Raw genomic sequence first — 18,075 nt, 5'->3', positions numbered from 1 at the left:
AATATCTTCATTGGTGACTTGGATGAGGGCGTGGAGAGCACTCTGTCCAAATTCGTGAATGTTACCAAAATATGGGGTATCATCAGGTTACAAAAGCATTGGACACAGGAATTGCAGTGGATGTAGTCTTTCTGGACTTCAGCAAGGCCTTTGACATGGTCTCCCACCCCATTCTCATTAAAAAACTAGGTGACTGTGGCACTGATGCCTACACAGTTAGATGAATTGCAAATTGGCTGAAGGGTCATACTCAGAGGGTAGTGGTGGATAAGTCATTTTCGACCCAGAGGGGAGTGGGCAATAGAGTCCTCCAGGGCTTGGTCCTTGGGCCCACACTGTTCAATTTCTTTGTTAGTGACTTGGGCGACAGGGTCAAAAGCTGCCTGTTCAGATTCGCTGATGACACCAAGATTTGGGGTGAGGTGGGCACGCTAGTAGGGAAGGACAGATTACAGCAGGACCTGGACAGGTTACAGGGGTGGGCTAATGAAAATAGGATGGGTTTCAATACAGACAAGTGCAGGGTGCTGCACTTGGGCAGTAGGAACCAGCAGCACACTTATAAGCTGGGAAACTACTTCCTTGAGAGCATGGTGGCAGAAAGAGATCCTGAAGTCATTATTAACTTCAAGATAAATATGGGCCGACAATGCGAGATCACGGTCAGTAGGGCTAACCGTACCTTGTCTTGCATCCACAGATGCATGTCAAGCAGGGCCAAGGAGGTGATCCTCCCCCTCTACGTGACACTGGTCAGGCCGCAGCTGGAGTACTGTATCCAGTTCTGGGCCCTGCACTTCAGGAGGGATGTGGACAGCATTGAGAAGGTCCAAAGGAGGGCTGCCCACATGATCCAGGGACAGCAGGGCATACCCAATGAAGAAAGGCTACGGGACCTTAACCTATTCAGCCTTTGCAAGAGAAGGCAGAGGGGGACCTGGTGGCCATCTATAAACTCACTGGGGAGACCAGCAGGGTTTGGGAGAGACCTTGTTCCCCCGAGCGCGCCCCGGGGTAACAAGGAATAATGGCCACAAGTTGTTAGAGAGTAGGTTTAGGCACTACTTCACAGTCAGGGCAGCTAGGTTCTGGAACCAACTTCCAAGGGAAGTGGTGATGGCTCCTACCCTGGGGGTCTTTAAGAGGAGGCTTGACGTCTACCTGGCTGGGGTCATTTGAGTCCAGTTTTTTCTCGTGTCCAAGGCAGGGGGTTGGACTAGAAGATCTACAATGTCTCTTCCGACCCTACTTCTATGATTCTATGGGATAGAGTTAACAGGGTAGAGGGTAGGGAACAGTTCCAGGTGGATCTGAACAGGTTGGAAAGGTGGGCAGAACACAATGCAATGCAGTTCAACAAAGACAAGTGCAAAGTGATGCACCTTGGGCAAAGGAATTGCCAATACCCATACAGGCTGGGGGAGGACCTTCGCAGCAGCACAGAAGCAGAAAGAGATCTCGGGGTCATTGTTGACTCCAAGATGAACATGAGTCATCAATGTGATGGAAGTGATAAGTAAAGCTAACCACACTTTATCATGCATTAGAAGGTGCATGACGAAGAGGTCCAGGGAGGTGATACTTCTCCTCTATGCAGCAAAGGTCAGGTTGCAATTGGAGTACTGCATCCAGTTATGGGCACCATACTTCAAGAGGAATGTGTACAACCTCAAGAGGCTTCAAAGGAGGGCCACTTATATGTTTAAGGGCCTGCAGACCAAGCCTGATGAGGAGAGATTGAGGAACCTGGATCTCTTCAGCCTCCACAAGAGAAGGCTGAGAGGGGATCTTGTGGCCGCCTACAAATTCATGGGGATGGGAATAGGAGATGCTCTATTTACCAGGGCACCACTTACAGTAACCAGGAACAATGGCCACAAACTGGCAGAGAGCGGATTTAAGTTGGACATGAGGAAGAACTTCTTTACTAAGGGTTGTCAGAATCTGGAATGGGCTTCCAAGTGAGGTGGTACTTTCCCCTAGCTTAGGAGTCTTTAAGAGAAGGATAGATGTGCACCTGGCTGGAGTCATCTGACCTCAGCGCTCTTTCCTGCCTTGGGCAGGGGGTCAGACTCAATGATCTACTGAAGTCCTTTTTGACCCTAACATCTATGAATCCTTAAATATTAAGCCAGCATTATTTTATTAGGTTGTCTTCATGGATCCTGGAGAAAAATCTTCTGTATTTTCTGTTTAGTAGTTTGTGTTCTCCCAATCAACCCTTTAAAGAACTTAGAATTTTTCATTGGGAAAGAGCATTTCTTAAACGTCTTGTCCTACCTACAGCATCTTGGTGTAGCAGACAATTAATTATGTATTTTGGTGTGTTAATCCTGAGGTCAGCACCAATATTATTCATCAGAAATTCAGAAGCTTTTCAAAGGTGATAACTAAGCAACTGACACATTATTATTAAAGATTAGTCATAGAAGATAGATATCTGAAGCTACAGGAACTCCTAATTATATATTTTAAAAACCAGAACAGTCCTTTATGATGATGCATATTATCTCAAAGAACAGTAACACATACCTTTTAATTCATTTGCTTTAATCCTTGAAGATCAAGTCATTATCTCTATCTGAGGAACAGTAGGTCACTTCAGGCAGCATTCATGTAGACAACATTGTGAGGCCATTACAAATGCATGCTTTTTGAAGCAAGATTCTGAAAGTCCTGTCTGTGAAGCTCACTAACAGTCCCTTTCTATTGAAAGCGGTGATAATTCAGCAGTCAGTTTCAACAGGACTGGACTCACTACACGCACATAGGGGTAATCCATGCATCAGAAGTATTTATAATACAAGATAGTATTCACTTAACATAAATGGGGCATAGGAAGGTTTTGCATTAGGTACTAAATTATCTTGAACATGAAACTCATAAGATATTGGCACAAAGTTTTCATTCTTGAATGGGTAAGGAGATAGAGAATTTTTGGCAATTTATCTTGGTTAACAGTCTGTAGAAGCAAGACAGTTAGCAGTTCCCAAACTTTACTGGTTCACATACCAGCTTCCTAAACTCTTACAGAGTAAAGAGTTGGAATGTAAACTGCGTGCACCAATGGTAAGCCGTGAATCACAGTTTGGGAACTAAAGCTCTGGACTCCAATTTCTGTCCCATTAGAACTCAAGAATACCTCTGGCTTTGGCACTGCAAGCATAAATACATTTTCTTTCATCCCTGCTTTATGTCCGATTGATTTAGCCTGCATGCTGTTTTGACCTTTCATTTAAATGATGCAGGCATGGCATTTGCTGTACCACTCTGGACTCTGCTGCCTGTGTTTGAGTGGAGGCTCTAACGTTGCCGGTATTAAAAGGGGGCACCTACATTTTAACTCGGTTGCAGCAGAACTTAGAGGGACATTTTCAATTGTGCCCTCTTAGGGGACTTCTCCCACCTTTGTTGAAGTAGCAGAAATAAATCCCCTCAGCTATAGTGAGAGCCATAGGTGGATCCAGGATTCTGAAAAAGGAGAGTGTGCAGATGCAATAACTAGTGTTCATGAATAGCTGCACTCCCCCCTCCCACCCTCCATCCCACTGGGGTAGACAGACCACAGGTGTGCAGTGGGAGCAGCAGCTAGAATCTTAAAATCCCAGAATCATTTAAGAATCCTTCCTCCTCTTGACATCCCCCTTCCATCCCATTTCCACCCTCACCATCTCTACTAATGTCTCTGGATGCAGGAAGGAGAGACCCACATGCTGCCCAGCTGCTCTGCCTTGCTCCAGCCAAGAGCAATGGAGGTGGCAGGTGGATTTCCCCCCCTGTGCCTGCTTCCAGGCTGGCTGAGAACATCAAGGTGGACCAGGCAGGGTTGGGAAACCCACCTACTGCTGTCACTGTCCTTGGCCGAGCCTGGGTCCCTGGGTAGCAGCTCCTCGCAGCCCTAGCTGGAGTAGGGTAGGAGCAACTCTGGGGCTCCCGCTGCCTGCAGGTCAGCCAGGGACAGAATACCAGTGGATGGGTTCCCCCTTGTGTCCAGGGACATAAGCAGAGTGGGGGAGAAGGGAATGAGGGGAGTGCTGCTAAGCACAAAGGGGAAAAAAGGAGGTGCTGAGATGGAGGATTTTTACCTATTTCAGGGCCTTAAAATGTCCCTGGCCACTGCTCCCACAGCATGGTCTGCACTTTGCAGTGGACATAGGCAGGGGACCAGAATCACCAAGCTACACTGTAGAAAGTAGGTTATGATTGCACCACCACCCACCCTCAGGATCTGCCCAAGGTGAAAACAAGTACATAATGAAAAAGAAAATATAGTTACAATCTTCCACAGGAGACTTCAAGACATTTTGAATTCCAGTGATGAAAAACATAACAGCTCATGTCTGCAAGGTACTAACCTGTGTTGGGTATGGTGCAGTAATACCGGGGGAGCTTTAGAAGCGACTTAAAGAGGCGTCCCAGCACTTCTGGCTGCATAATGGTAGCTACTTTCTATATCCTCCCGTGATGGAGCTACAGCAGAATGAGTGTATTCCATGGAGGTATTAGGAAAAACAATGGTGGGAGAAGCACTGCTGGGGAAAAAAATGTTCCCATTGAAAAATAAGGTTAATAAAAAAGATCGATTTTATAGGAAAGTTAATTTTTCCAAACAATTTTTCAATGAAAAAATGTAATTAAATGATTTTGTAAAAAAATTATTTTGATTTACACAGCAAAAAAACCAAACTCTTCAATTAATTTTTTACTTTTCTCTCCCTTTTTCACTCCATCTCAACCAAAACCAATGGAACAAATAGCCATCTAGTTTTATTCCTTCTTACTTTTTTAGATTTTTTTAATTCATTCTAATCTTTTGAGGAAGCTCTAAAAGGGTAAGAGAAATGTTAAGATTTGGATTCTTTTACAACATAGCTATTGCATTTTGTTGTATCTGCTGTTTTTAAGGAGCATTGTCTTGCATTGTTCTTGCAAAGGTTGCAGCCTAACTGTCAACAACTGTCTATAGAAGGGATTTGCTGTTATGCAAAGGAAATTATGATGCGTCAATGGCAAGTCATCCGCTTCTCATAGACCATTGCATATTTTCAACAATTTGATCTTGACTTGAAACTCATAATTATTGGGAGAAGATGATCTTTTGAGCATTCAGAGTCAGGGTTTTTGCTATACTCATAGAGACAAGATGCCCTTTATATAAAAACAACATGTGCAAGCATTAGTCCAGTGGTGCCCAATCTTTTTGCCCAGCAGGCTGAAATGGTAATGCCTATTCTGTTTGCAGGCCATATTCAGCTGATTTTCCCAATCAGGTGGGCACAGCTGGCACCATCTGGGGTAGGAGGCAGGCCAGCCCTGCAAGAAAAGGAGTTTAACTCACTGTGGAGAGAGAAGGGAGCATGGACAGTCCTCAACCCAGCCCGGTAGAGAAGGAAGGGGACATGGCTCAACCATTCTGGCCACAAAGAGGAAAAGAGGGCACAGCCTGGCCCCATAGGGGAAGGGGGGGTCATACATTGGCTCTGACTGGCCGTACAGGGATTGGGGTTAGGATATTTGGTGTGGGAGAAGGGTGGCCTCTGTGAGAGAGCCCCATGGGCCAGATGAAAATGGCTCCTTAGGCCACATGGGGCCTGCTGGCTGGAGGTTGAGAACCCCTGCACTAATCCACTGTTTCTTTTTATTACTAATACTTCTCTGGAGTTGTTGCTGGTCAGAGACCTATAGCTTTCAAATAATTTAAGTAGCATGTTTCTGAGGTTTCTGTTTAGTTTGCATTTCAGCTAGGGAAATAACCATTGTACATTCCTATGTTGAAAGACACTGGAGGATCCTCTGGGAGTAAAAAATGTACAGCAGCTAATTTTTCAACTGGAGACTAGCATGAATAATGTTTGTTCTCCCTCTTTTTTCCCCAGTGCTCATGTGCCAGTGCACTCTCATTAGTGTGCATATTACTATCTTGTAAGCACAGATCTGTGCAGCTGGGAAGTTGGTGGCAATGTGAAAGGAGCAGTAGCTCATCTGCTCTAGCCAACATTATTATCATTATTTATTATTTTTAGAGCACCCAACAGTGTGCTAGGTGCTTGGAGACATCATTAAAGCAACATAATGCTTCTCATATTGCTCCAATAACCAGTTTTTGTTTTACACAGAAATTTTCTTTATGTAAATGATGTTACAAGTTATGCCACAAGCAATGGCCTATATCCCTGTATATAATAATAGCAGTTTGTTACAAGCATGTGAGTGAGTGCCTTAGAGCTCTTGTGGATTCTGCTTGCCTCTTGTTTTTGCCTGTTTGAGTATGGCAGTGTGACTGCTTTTATGGGACACTGGATCTATGTATGTGAGAGTGGAAGCAAGAGACAGAGAAACCGGGAGATTTCTGATCCTGTACATGTATCTTGATGGGCCAACCAGCCCATGATGCCCACCGTTTACACTGTGTATGCTTATTTGCTTGCTGATGCTATAAAGAGTGTGATGTACCTTTTACTTTATGGCTGAAAGATAGATTAATTTTGGAGGAAATGAGCATTTGCCTAATTCCCATTCCTTTGGGCCAGCCGCCCTTCTGATTGCTCCAGACCGTTTGAAAGACACCGCCTCTGTACTGCTGTCCCAGGCATGTACTGCTGTACGTGCTTTTGACCGCTACTTCCATCCTGCAAGCATGTTGACTGGCACAAATGTAGGATTGCAAATATCTGACTTTATATGCCATATAATTACACATGAGTGATCATGGATGGCATGCTGGCTTCCCATGACCTTACAATGCAGTTTTGTCTTTGTTTTCTTTACTTGTTTTTCATTTCTATTATTTTGGTTAGTTAACATTAATGTAGTTTGCCTCATTCCTTCATGCCGGAACCCAGGTCTTTATCCTTTTGTTATATTATTCCTGATTAAATTCATCCCCACATTGCTCCATCTTGTGAACATGTTCTAACATCTAGTATAATATTTCACCTTGTATGACAGCACCAACTTTTTAAAAGAGTAATAGACTGTGATCACTGTAACTACTGAGGAAATGTGAAGCAGTTTTCTTAGGGATAATTCAAAATAGACATTTTATTTATATGAGATGACTCCACTTATGGACTGGGATTTAGAGCAATGCAAGTGGATTTAATAACAAAAGAGGTTACAATAAGTAGCCAACAGGGTGCTGAAAACAAATCTTATTAATCAGATTGGGAGTGTTATATTTGACGCTGTAAATGAATGGCATTTACTGGTTCTGTTTTTGTACATTGTTTATAGAAGAGAAGAGATCTAAGTTATAAAGAATGTATTCCTTTAAATAAAGAGTAAGGACAAATGGTAAGCTGTTGAAACCAACTTCTTAATTCAAGACAGGTTTACAATCTTCAAAAAAAATTATTTAGAGGAGTGAGAAGAATTCTAGTGAAGCATTACTGCTTCTATTTACATTGTGAAATAAAGTGATAGCAATAGGGATTTGTTAAAATAGTGGATTAGGGCAGAATGAAGGTATCTTTTGAAATTCAGCTCTTTAATTATACAATAGTGAAATATGGTCCAGCACTTGGCATTTTTCATTAAGATTATGTGCGGGTGCACGTGCACACACATGCATGTGTGTAATAATATGTTAAAATGACACTCAGGAATATATTTGAGGAGCAGGAAATAATAGCATTTGCTTTCTTAACAGATCTTGAGAAACAATCTTGTCTGTGTCCAGGAAGCAGGAAGAAGTTCAGTAAATTATTGCCCGATTTACTTTTTTATAGTAATAGAGAGAACTTAAATAGTGCTCTTCATCCCAATGAGTCCCAAAATGGTTTGCAAGCTAAAATACAAATGATATACATGCATTCAGAGTTTGTTTCAACCACCAGTGAAATCTACCAGTCAGTCCTAGGGCAAAGCACAAGGCTAAGATACAGATAGCCAAAAAGCCCAAGGCTGAATCAATTTATTCTAAACTGTAGCAATTAAACTGAGAAACAACTAGACAGATATTCACTTTTGATTCAGGAAATGCAGCCATATTCCCAAAGTGGCTCAGGCCAGAACTTGTGGGGCACTACAGCACGTCTCTCTGGCATGAAGCTAGCGTGGACTGTGTATTCGCTTCCTCTTCCTGCTTCCCCCAAGATTTGCAGTCCAGCATCACAGCAGCAGGATTCTGCAGGATTAGTCAACATTTCCTCTTCCTGATTCCAGGTGTCTATGGGATTTGTAGTCCATAGTTGCAGCCTGCAGTAAGTTTTTAGCAGGCAGCTCTGTACTGGGGAAAGGGGACACCCTGCCCCCAGGGCCCCGACAGGGTTTGTCTGAGGGAGGTAGTCTTTGCCTCCCTTGACAACCCATCTCTGCTGGAGCAGACAACATAGCCCAGTCCAAGGCTGGAAAGCATGCTGGGATGCTGGGGGACTGTGATTTAACTTGAACTAGGAAGGGGGCTGAGACAAAAGTTTCATAAACCCATTTATGAATTTGACCCAAATCAGTTAAGTCTGATATTACATTCAACCAGATTTATCTTAAATTTGTTTCAGCCATTTTGAGACTGGGTTATATGCACTGAACTTGTATTCTGTTACAGATTTAAACCAGTTTTTGATGACTTCTGTCCCTAGCTCAGTTGTTTCACAGTACATTGCAACAGAAGACAGATCTTTGGCAAGGAAGTGAAGGAAAATATTAAATCTTTGCTTTCTGTAGCTTCCACTGTTTAGTTTAAGCTCTTCTCAGCAATATTAGATATACTTACATTGGAGGTCACTTGTGGCTTTGTCTCCATTTTCGTTTGCTGGAGATCTATTTTGATTAAATATTTCTAATGGGGTTACATAATAGGTAAACGAATGGTTCTGGAGAGTTGTATTGATTTGCACTCAAGAAGACCTTTGTTTTTGTAATGCCACTGGAATATTCTTCCTCCCTTTATGTCAGCATGAGGGGAGTGGCTTTCAGAGGAGCTGTATTTAGTGTAGAAGTATTAGCAGACCAGATTATTGGTACCTTCATGCATGTTAACCAGTGTTTTTTTTGTGCATGGCCTTGTCTCAAAATTTGCAGATTTTGATTGGAAATGTGATTGCACATATAGTTGTCTCTTAAGCCTTTTGCACTGATGATCATGTATAATGCTTTGGAATAATTTTGAAAGTAGACTAGGAGTGAGTCAGTTGGATGAAGACGGGATTAGACCAATATGTTTCTGTTGACCCAACACACTGAAGTTTGCAGTACCCACATTTTGCACATAATGGAGCTCACGAATGCTTTAAGTGACTTTTATTAATCAAGATTAGAGCATGGCTGTAAGACAGAAGGATTTCTTAGGGTGACAACTTTATTCAACCAACTATGTGTTTGGAATAGAATTATACAAGCTTTTGAATGCAAGACATTCTTCCTCAAGTCTGATCGCAAGGAGCCAGGCACAGTAAAAAACAGCTGTGCAAAGGGATAAGAGAAATTCCCAGGGGCAGCAGATATGGACAGGGTGTTTCATTGTTCCTTGGGAGAAAATCACTTGTGCCATGCTTTTATGGACCTTCACACCCTTTGTCCCACTTCAAGTACTTCTGAAGTAGTCCAGATAAAATGTGCTAACAGTTTTTTTGTGTTTCTTTTGTTTTTCCCTTGAGACACTGATGTACCTAAGTTAATTGTAGCTCATTTGACTGAATTGCATTTCATTCTAGGGACAAGTCTCTCTAGGGACAAGTCTCTCTACCTATTGGCAGAGGAGCCGTAACATCTTAAAAGGGTAACATGTTAGAAGGGTTAAGTGCACCATTCCTTAACCCTCAAGATAGTTGAACCTCCTCGAATGAAACATGTGTTTACAGTCTAAATGATCACACAGGTTGTATGTGACAAAGCAGTACATGTTCTAGTAAGCATCCAGGGAAACTTTTAAATAGGAATAAAATATTGATTCAGATGGGAAATAAGCATAGGGATACCATGCACAAACAAAAAAGCTGGTAATTAAGAACACTTACACACACAAGCAGTCACTGGGGCTACTTGTATCAGAAAAGTCTCTCTGATTGATCTCCTATGTTATAAATTCAGCATTCCTAGCATAGATCATTGTTTAATTTATCTGTAAAGTTACTAGGTGCCAATATGGTGCTGTGGATATAGTTATAATTTTGCAGAAAGTACAAGAGAAGCCTGTAAAACCCACAAATGGTCAGAAAACTGAACTGAGAGAGTTGACTAATGTGATTGCAGAGCCACTGGCCATTATCTTTGAAGATTCATGGCAATTAGGAGAAGTCCTGGGTGATTGGAAAAGGTCAAATAGAGTTCCTATCTTCAAGAAAGGGAAGGAGGAGGTTTGGAGAACTACAGATCAGTCAGCTTCACCTCAGTCCCTGGAAAAATCATGGAGCAGGTCCTCAAGGAATCCATGTCTAAGCACTTGGAGGAGAAGGTTATTAGGAACAGTCAGTATTGATTCACCAAGGGCTAGTCATTCCTGACCAACCTGATTACCTTCAGTGACAAGATGGTAGCTACTTTGGTAGCTACGGCAAAGGCCTTGGCTTTTTCCCACATTTTGTTACAGATGAGAAAATGCTTAGGTGAATAATTAAGTATATTAAATTACAGTATAGGACATGGGTGGGCAAAAATTGACTTGTGGGCTGGATTCAGCCTGCCAATTTATTGTATCCATCTTGCAGCACTTTGCATGGGGCTGAGCCCTACCCATTCCTGTCTGAGGCAGTCCTATGGCACACTCCTGCTCATACCTACCCTGTGCCTGACAACGACCCGAGCTATAGCCAGAATACACAACTTTCTAGCAGGACTGCCTTCCAGCCACTTGGCCGCCCTGCTTATCATGCTGGGAGGGTGGAATAGGTTAAAGGTGACTGGGAGGCGGGGGTGGATCTGGAGCTGGAGCCCCACACACTCAGGAAGCAGCCACCTGGGAGCAGTTTCCCCCTCGTCACCTGTGTGGGCATGTGGTGCCCGGTATGTGTCCCCATACTATCTGTTACCCAGAGGAGCAGCTGGAGGGGGAGGAACCACAGACTGGACTGAGTGGGAAGGGCGTGGACTACACCTGCACTGCACTGCCTAGGCAGACTCTTTTGCATGTGCCCCCTGACTCTACCCACTCTTCCCCCACCTCCAGATGGCTCCTGGGACCTAATTTGTGAGCAATCCCCCCCCCCACACACACACACATGTACACCCATCCAACCCACACCCACCCCACACCCTGCCATTTACAATATACCAGAGTGAGACTTTTTTTGAGCTATTATGCACTAATGTCTATGTACACTACTCAAAAAAACATAAATTTGGACAGAAATTACTTTTTTTTAATAAAATTAAAATATATTATAGTAGATGCTTTTAGGATGTGATTTGTTTTCTTATCTATCATTTGTTCAAATGATGTCTTCTAAAAGATTTTGTGTGCAGCCCTCAACAGCTCACCAACACTCGTTAAGTGGCCAGGCAGCCGGAATAATTGCCCACCCTGGTAAAGAACTATAGAATAACATTGAAGTGCGCTGTGTGGTTGCTAAATGGTTCATTTGACTGAAATATTGCAGGATGTTTCTGTCCATGGTCCTGAAATCTGTTCTCTAACATACCTTCAGGGCTTCAGCATTTTACTTGCACTGTCCAATGAAAATATGCAAAGGGATTCTGCATTATCAAATTTGATGTTAAACTAATCAGTTTCTCTAAGACTTAAGCTTTTCAGATATTTTTACTCATTATGACTAAAAATACCCTTCCTGGTGTGAAGTGAAACATTTTTGTCTTTGTGTGTCCCGTGCCTGTTCTACTGTACATATATACCTTTTCCCAAGGAACAGAAACCCAAAACTAAGAATATTCCCAGTTATTTTTTCCTCTGTTACTAAGAACTCTAAAGGCATGAGTAATACTGTTTAGGGACTGAAAATGCTTGCTTGGGAATACTGTATATAGTGGGCCACTAATATTGATTTACAGTAGAAGAGAAAAAGATTGTAAGTGTGTGGTAAATATTTTTTAAGACAGGTATATATTTAGCATTTAGATATGGAAATTATGTCTGATAGCTGCTTTGGGAAAATGGTTTAAATTCACCCTTCAGTTTTCTTGTTACAGTTGGCATTTGTCCGTGATAAACAAAAAGGACCACCTTCCCCTTTTCAGAGAGGAAGGGGTAACCTCTTTCTCAGGACTCCCCCAAGAAGAAGCCTTAGTTGGTCTCCCTTTCCTGAGAGGCCCCCCTGCAGCCAGGCCTAGCATGGCTTCACAAGGGGTAAGCCTCTGCCTTTGAGACCCTGGCTCTTCTCAGTCCTTGGCTTCCCCAGTGATCTCTTCCTTCCTTTTCTGGTCAGTGTCTGGAAAGGAGGGAGAGTGTTTTCTTCTATAAAAAAAGGAGGATAAGCAGAGTGCCAATTGTCTCCAAAAAGCACAACAGACTCTGCTTCAAAACAAACAGTTCCCTCTGTCCTCACTCGGACTTTACTCTGCCCACCCAGGAACCATTCCTGGGACTCTGATGGCCAACAGGGATGGCCATCTTCATGAAGGAAGAAACACAATTACTTAACACTAACTGAAGTTTTTCTTGTGCAGCAAATTGTATATTTGTCCCCATTCCCATGGAGTTTTGATGTTTCAGAGATGTGATCAGTAAGGACCAGATCCTTTCCCACACATCAAATGCTTTAATGTGATCTTATTTCTCCTTGCTATAGTCCCTGAAAAGCTGTTTAATACATTTACTTTTGTAAAGCAGCAGCATCTTAGTCTTAAGGTCATAAAAAGCAGTGGGAAGGAGGAGCCATTCCTTTTTTGTTGTTGAGTTTTTCAGGAGCTTGAGCAAAGTAAAATAGGATCACACTTGGATGTCTAAGAGCTAGAATAAGATCTGTTCTGGACTGCACTCTGTGGATTGGGACAGAAACAAAGAACAGGGTAAACATTTTAATAATAATATTTCCTTTGTCAGTAATTCATGAAGATTTGTTTTTGTTTGCTTTCACTGCTTTTCCCTCATCCACATTTCCATGAAACTGGCTTGTAGAAGACAAGCTATTTAGGAAAATCTAGATACTGCAAAGTAAAGTGGTTTTGTTTTTATATATGTATACATGTATATGTGTATATATGTATATATATTATTGTTTAAAAAAAGTGGGAGCCCTTAGGTGCTTGTTTAAGAAAATACTGGAATCCAGGATTCCAGTAACTTTATATATGTAAAGTATTATAAATTTCAAACATTGTTGGATACTTCATGAACTGTAATGAATACAACAGCTGAATGTAAATCAGAACAGTCTTCAAGATTATATGAGTGACTGTAGGTGCCCCTTGAAATTAATACCTGTCATCTTAACTTTGCTGGGACTCTAATATCAGCCACACAAAGGCAAAGGTATATATCAGGGATCAACAACCTACAGCCTACGGGCCGGATCTGGCTCACAGACATTGGGTGCGGTGGAGGGCCTTCTAATTAGGAATGTCCAGGACTGACGTGTTAATTAGTACATTAATCTTGTGGTCACATAATTTAAAAAAAAAAAAGAATATTAGTAAAATAGGAAAATGTTACAATCATTAAGGGTACCACCTGAAGAAAAACCTTTTAATATTTGTTTTTACTGAATGAATAGTTCTGGTTATTTTTGACTGATCTGTTGAATGAGAATACTGATGAAGTATTGAAGTGATAGACAAAAGATTTATGCATACCGCATTGCTCTTGATGGATTAATTTTCAAGATAATGGTGCTGCTATTCAAAATTAGTATAGGACATATTTTTGCAATGCTTTTAAATGACTGAAATCACTGCTGCTCCCAAACCTTTTCATGCGAAAAAAGCTGTGCAGCATGTTCTTTCCTTTTTATGAAATAACCTTTGCCATCTATTACAGGTCTGTTCTTTGAATAGACCAACACTCTTGGCAATCATCACCTACAAATTATCCCATACATAACCGGTTTTAAATGAGTATGTTCCTCTGATTTTTTTTTTCCTCAAAACAAAAGCTGTATTTAAAATAAGACTTAAAACAAAAAGGCAATCTAGATACTTTGTGGGAAATACAAGGTAAATATTATACACAGATGTCTACACAATGTCACATCTGCAATTAGGTATTATTATCTATTCAATGCCTATATTAACACTATAAATGCTGCAGTCAACTTAAAATACAAGTCCATGGAAAAACTGTTATTGCCTTCAATAGATTTTGGATCACTCCAATAATTGAGGAGTTGCATTTTAGGAACAGGAAACCCTGTTTCCAGTAGGTACATAATTTAAAATAGTTTCATTTTTTAAAACAAGAACCAGAACAAAGGAATATTTCTAAATCCGTTCCTAATCAGAGATCTTTTTTCCTGCAGTTTATGTTTAACAGCAGTACAGTTCATATCCTTCTGTCCTCTTTAAGGGTGGCAAGCTGTTTCAGCACTACATAACTTAGAGAGCATGAATATAGCAATCACTTTCTTATCCTCTTATTTCTACCATCTATTTCAATACCCTTAAAGCAGATATAAGTGTTAATGGTGCAGGGGCTGCCCAGTGGATAACAGTAATATTCCTTGTTAATATCTTAAAATTCCTTAAAATTCCTGACATTCTTTAATTGTGCACAGAGCCAATCTCTGTGTTTGTACAGTTTTTACCTTTTGTTGTCCCTCCACCATATTTCATTTATTAAAGCAACTTGGTATGTCTTGTCTTCGACTGAACTGTAAGCAGTGTAGGTTTGTGATGGTTTCTTACCATGAATCCATGCAGCTGGGATTCTTTTCCTGACTGAGGCCTCAGAATATTACTGTGATATTAATAATTCACAGTGTGAAATTTCACAGTGAGTTGCAGTCATAAGTAGCTCACGCTATCAGCAAAATAGGCCTTACAGGGATACTGTTTGTCCAGTGAGATAACGTTATTGCTCCAAATGACATGCTTTAATGTTGCTTTGCTTTGTATTGTACCTGCTCTGCTGCTTGTAGGATGATGCTGAAAGAACAGTTCAGTACTGGGTCAGAACAACTTACTGCTGATTAGAAATTAAGTGCGAGAAGAATAAAAACCAAAAGGATTCAATTGTGCTGCTGGTATAATTTTCTAATGTATATCTAGTAACTTCATGAAAAAATTGACCCCTCCCCACTGATGAAGATTAGAAAAATTAAAAACTAATGTTATAAGGGTGACAGTACATGTTACACTTAGACTATACTAAATCTGTGAAATGTTAGGTGGTATTAAAGGTAGAATGTGCAGTCTCACATTAAGGGTTAATACTGTTTCTTACCTACATAGCTCTTACTTTCCATTAAAACGCTCTATCCCTGCTGGGGGGCGGGGGGGTGGGTGGAGAAGGCTGAGGATGGTGCATCCTGGGATGCTGAAAATTGCTTGTTTCATCTCCATGAGGCAAACTGAAGTTACCCTAACACAAGCTAGGCAGCATGACCCAGAATTAACCCTCGTTTGAAATGGCATAACTTTGAGACGTTGAGAGGGCATTTTAACGTGAGTTAACAAGTTTAACAAGTGGATGCTGGCATTTTAAGTGCCCTTAGTGTGGTCTAAGTGCAACATGTAGGTTCACCCCTTAAGAGTGGTGGCTGCCTACAAACTCATCAGGGGAGATCATCAGCGAATAGGTAGAGCCCTTTTCTCCCCAGCACTACCTGGGGTGACGAGGAACAATGGTAATAAGCTGATGGAGAATAGGTTTAAGTTAGAGATCAGAAGGCAATATTTTACAGTTAGGGTGGCCAGAATCTGGAACCAACTTCCCAGGGAAGTGGTCCTCGCCCCTACCTCGGGCAAATTCAAAAAGAGATTAGATGGTCACCTGTCTGGGGTGTTGTGATCCAAGCATTCATTCCTGCCTGTGGCAGGGGGTCTGGCTAGGTGATCTGTTCAGGTCCCTCCTGCCCTAGCTACTATGAAACTATGAATGGATACAGTGTAATCTCCACACTGAAAGTGCCTGAATCCTCAAGTGTAAATTTCTACTTAGTCTTTGGGGGTGCCGGTAGACATGCGGGGACACTTCTCTGATGCACTGTAATTACAGCACATTGGAGCATATTCAATTAATCAAATCTGCTGAAGTTTGCCAGTTAAAGCACTCCAGCAGCCTCTGCATCTCATGTATTCAGCATCCCTGCACTTCAAAATGGTGGTGAGGGCATTTTAACTAAAGTTCATTGAACAAGCTGTAGTTGGTGTTCCTGCCACCATTTTGAAGTGCAGGGATGCTGAATACATGAGACACTGTGGGCACTTTAATTAGAGTGGCTTTCTGAGTGGCTCTGCTTAAAGCGCCTCTCACCCCCCCACCCCTGCAGAGCCTGTGTAAAGACACCCTGGAATTCCAGCTAAAGTATTTATAAAAAGTGAGACTAAAGCTTGATAAATTGTCTTATTTGTATTTGGACCTATTGCTCTCCAACAGTTCTTTGTAGTTTCTAACTCCCAGTATGATTTAAACCAATTCTTCTCTTGAAGAATAGGAATAACTCTTATTGTATATGACTTGACCATAATAGGTTATATACCATTCTGTGGTAGGATAAGTAGAGTCTATAAGAAAAGATGCTGATGATTTGTTCTTCTAAGAAAGAAAAAAAGGAGAAATAAAAACAAAGTTGGGCTAAGTTTTGCAAGTGTTTAAGTGAATTTGATCTGTATTTCTCTTCTAATTTGCACTGTAACATTTGGCTGAGGGTTAGGCTTCATTTTCTTCAAACTCTGGAAGCCAGAGTTCACTCTTAGCCTCCAGATTCTTGTTGAAGTAGGAACTCATTCATGTGTTTTGAATAAGTAGCACATGCTCTTTAATATTCACGGCTCTGTTGTCCTGGATTTATTCCATAGTTCATCCAATGAAACATCTTCTTAAAATACCGCTTTTCTGCAGTAACTCAGTATGACTCAGGCTTGAATAGGTTTGTCATATCAGTAGCTCAACTGCTGACCTTTCATGTAGGTCTTTTTTTCCATCTAACCTGTTCTTGAAAATTTCTAGGGATGAAGTTTCCACAGCGTCTCTAGGTAACGTGTTCCGATACTTAACCAGCCTTATCGTTAGGAAGTTCTTCTTAATCTCCAACCTAAATGTCCTCTGCTGCTGCTTGAGGCCATTGCTTCTAGTCCATCCCCTACGAATGCCACAGGACATAGTCCTCTTTATAATTACCCATCAGTTACTTGAAGAATATTATCAGCTCCTCCCGTCTTTTTTTCTTCAAAACAAATTACCCTGGTTCTTTCAGCCTGCCTTAAGCTACAGAACAGAACAGCTGACACAAAGTAAGTCCTCCATCCCACCTAACTATAAGTCAGAATAATTTGTTTGATTGTACCCCTAGGGTAACAGTGCTCCCATATTCAGCATCCCAAGGGCAGTGACAGTTTATGGGAGAAAGAAAGTCTTGCCTTGTGTTTTATTTGTTTCTTTAGTTGTTTCTTTAATCCCCTCTACCTTCTAGTTGATTTGAACAGCCACTAGGCAGCTAAGATCATGACATTCCCAAATCCTGTTCTGAATGGATATGCACCTCAATGCCTAACATTTATCACCTTGACTTTCCTAGATACACTGCTTTGAGATGAATCTGCAAACCAGCCATTGTCAACCCATCATCACAGTTGTCCTTGCTCCTTAGTTTTAAAATCTTTTGCATTAGGGAGGTTTTCCATAATTCAGTCTCTTCTCTTATGGCTTTGTATACATCTTCTTTGAATTAGTGGGAGCTACTGGACTATGGAGAAGGAGGATAGGTGGCTGGGGGGCAAATGGCACTCAACTAATGCCAAAGCTGAATGGCTGTTTCATAGATCTTGTCTAAAGGACTGTGGTATGTCAATGGCAGCAGCAGAAAAGCTTTTTCTTCTCTACTGCTCTTGAATCTACAATGTGTTATCTGGTATAGAATCGTAGAAGTCGGGTCGGAAGGGACCTTATAGCTCTTTCAAGTCCGACCCCCTGCCAGGACAGGAGAAAAAACTGGGCTCAAATGATCCCAGGTAGGTAGGCATTAAGCCTCCTCTTAAGGACCCCCAGGGTAGGAGCCAGCACCACTTTCCTTGGAAGTTGGTCCCAGA

The 18,075-nt window shown here is 41.6% G+C and overlaps 1 protein-coding gene across 10 annotated transcripts in view; it reads left to right on the top strand.

Moving 5' to 3' along the window:
- Positions 1-18,075, top strand: part of MAGI2 (membrane associated guanylate kinase, WW and PDZ domain containing 2) — a 1,214,455-nt gene that overhangs the window by 271,444 nt on the left and 924,936 nt on the right. The window lies entirely within an intron of this gene.

The sequence above is a fragment of the Crocodylus porosus genome, unplaced genomic scaffold, assembly GCF_001723895.1.
Source record: "Crocodylus porosus isolate Cpor-Errol unplaced genomic scaffold, CroPor_comp1, whole genome shotgun sequence".
NCBI lineage: Eukaryota > Metazoa > Chordata > Crocodylia > Crocodylidae > Crocodylus > Crocodylus porosus.
Note: the sequence above shows the minus strand (reverse complement) of the source record. Positions and strands in the feature narration are given on the sequence as shown.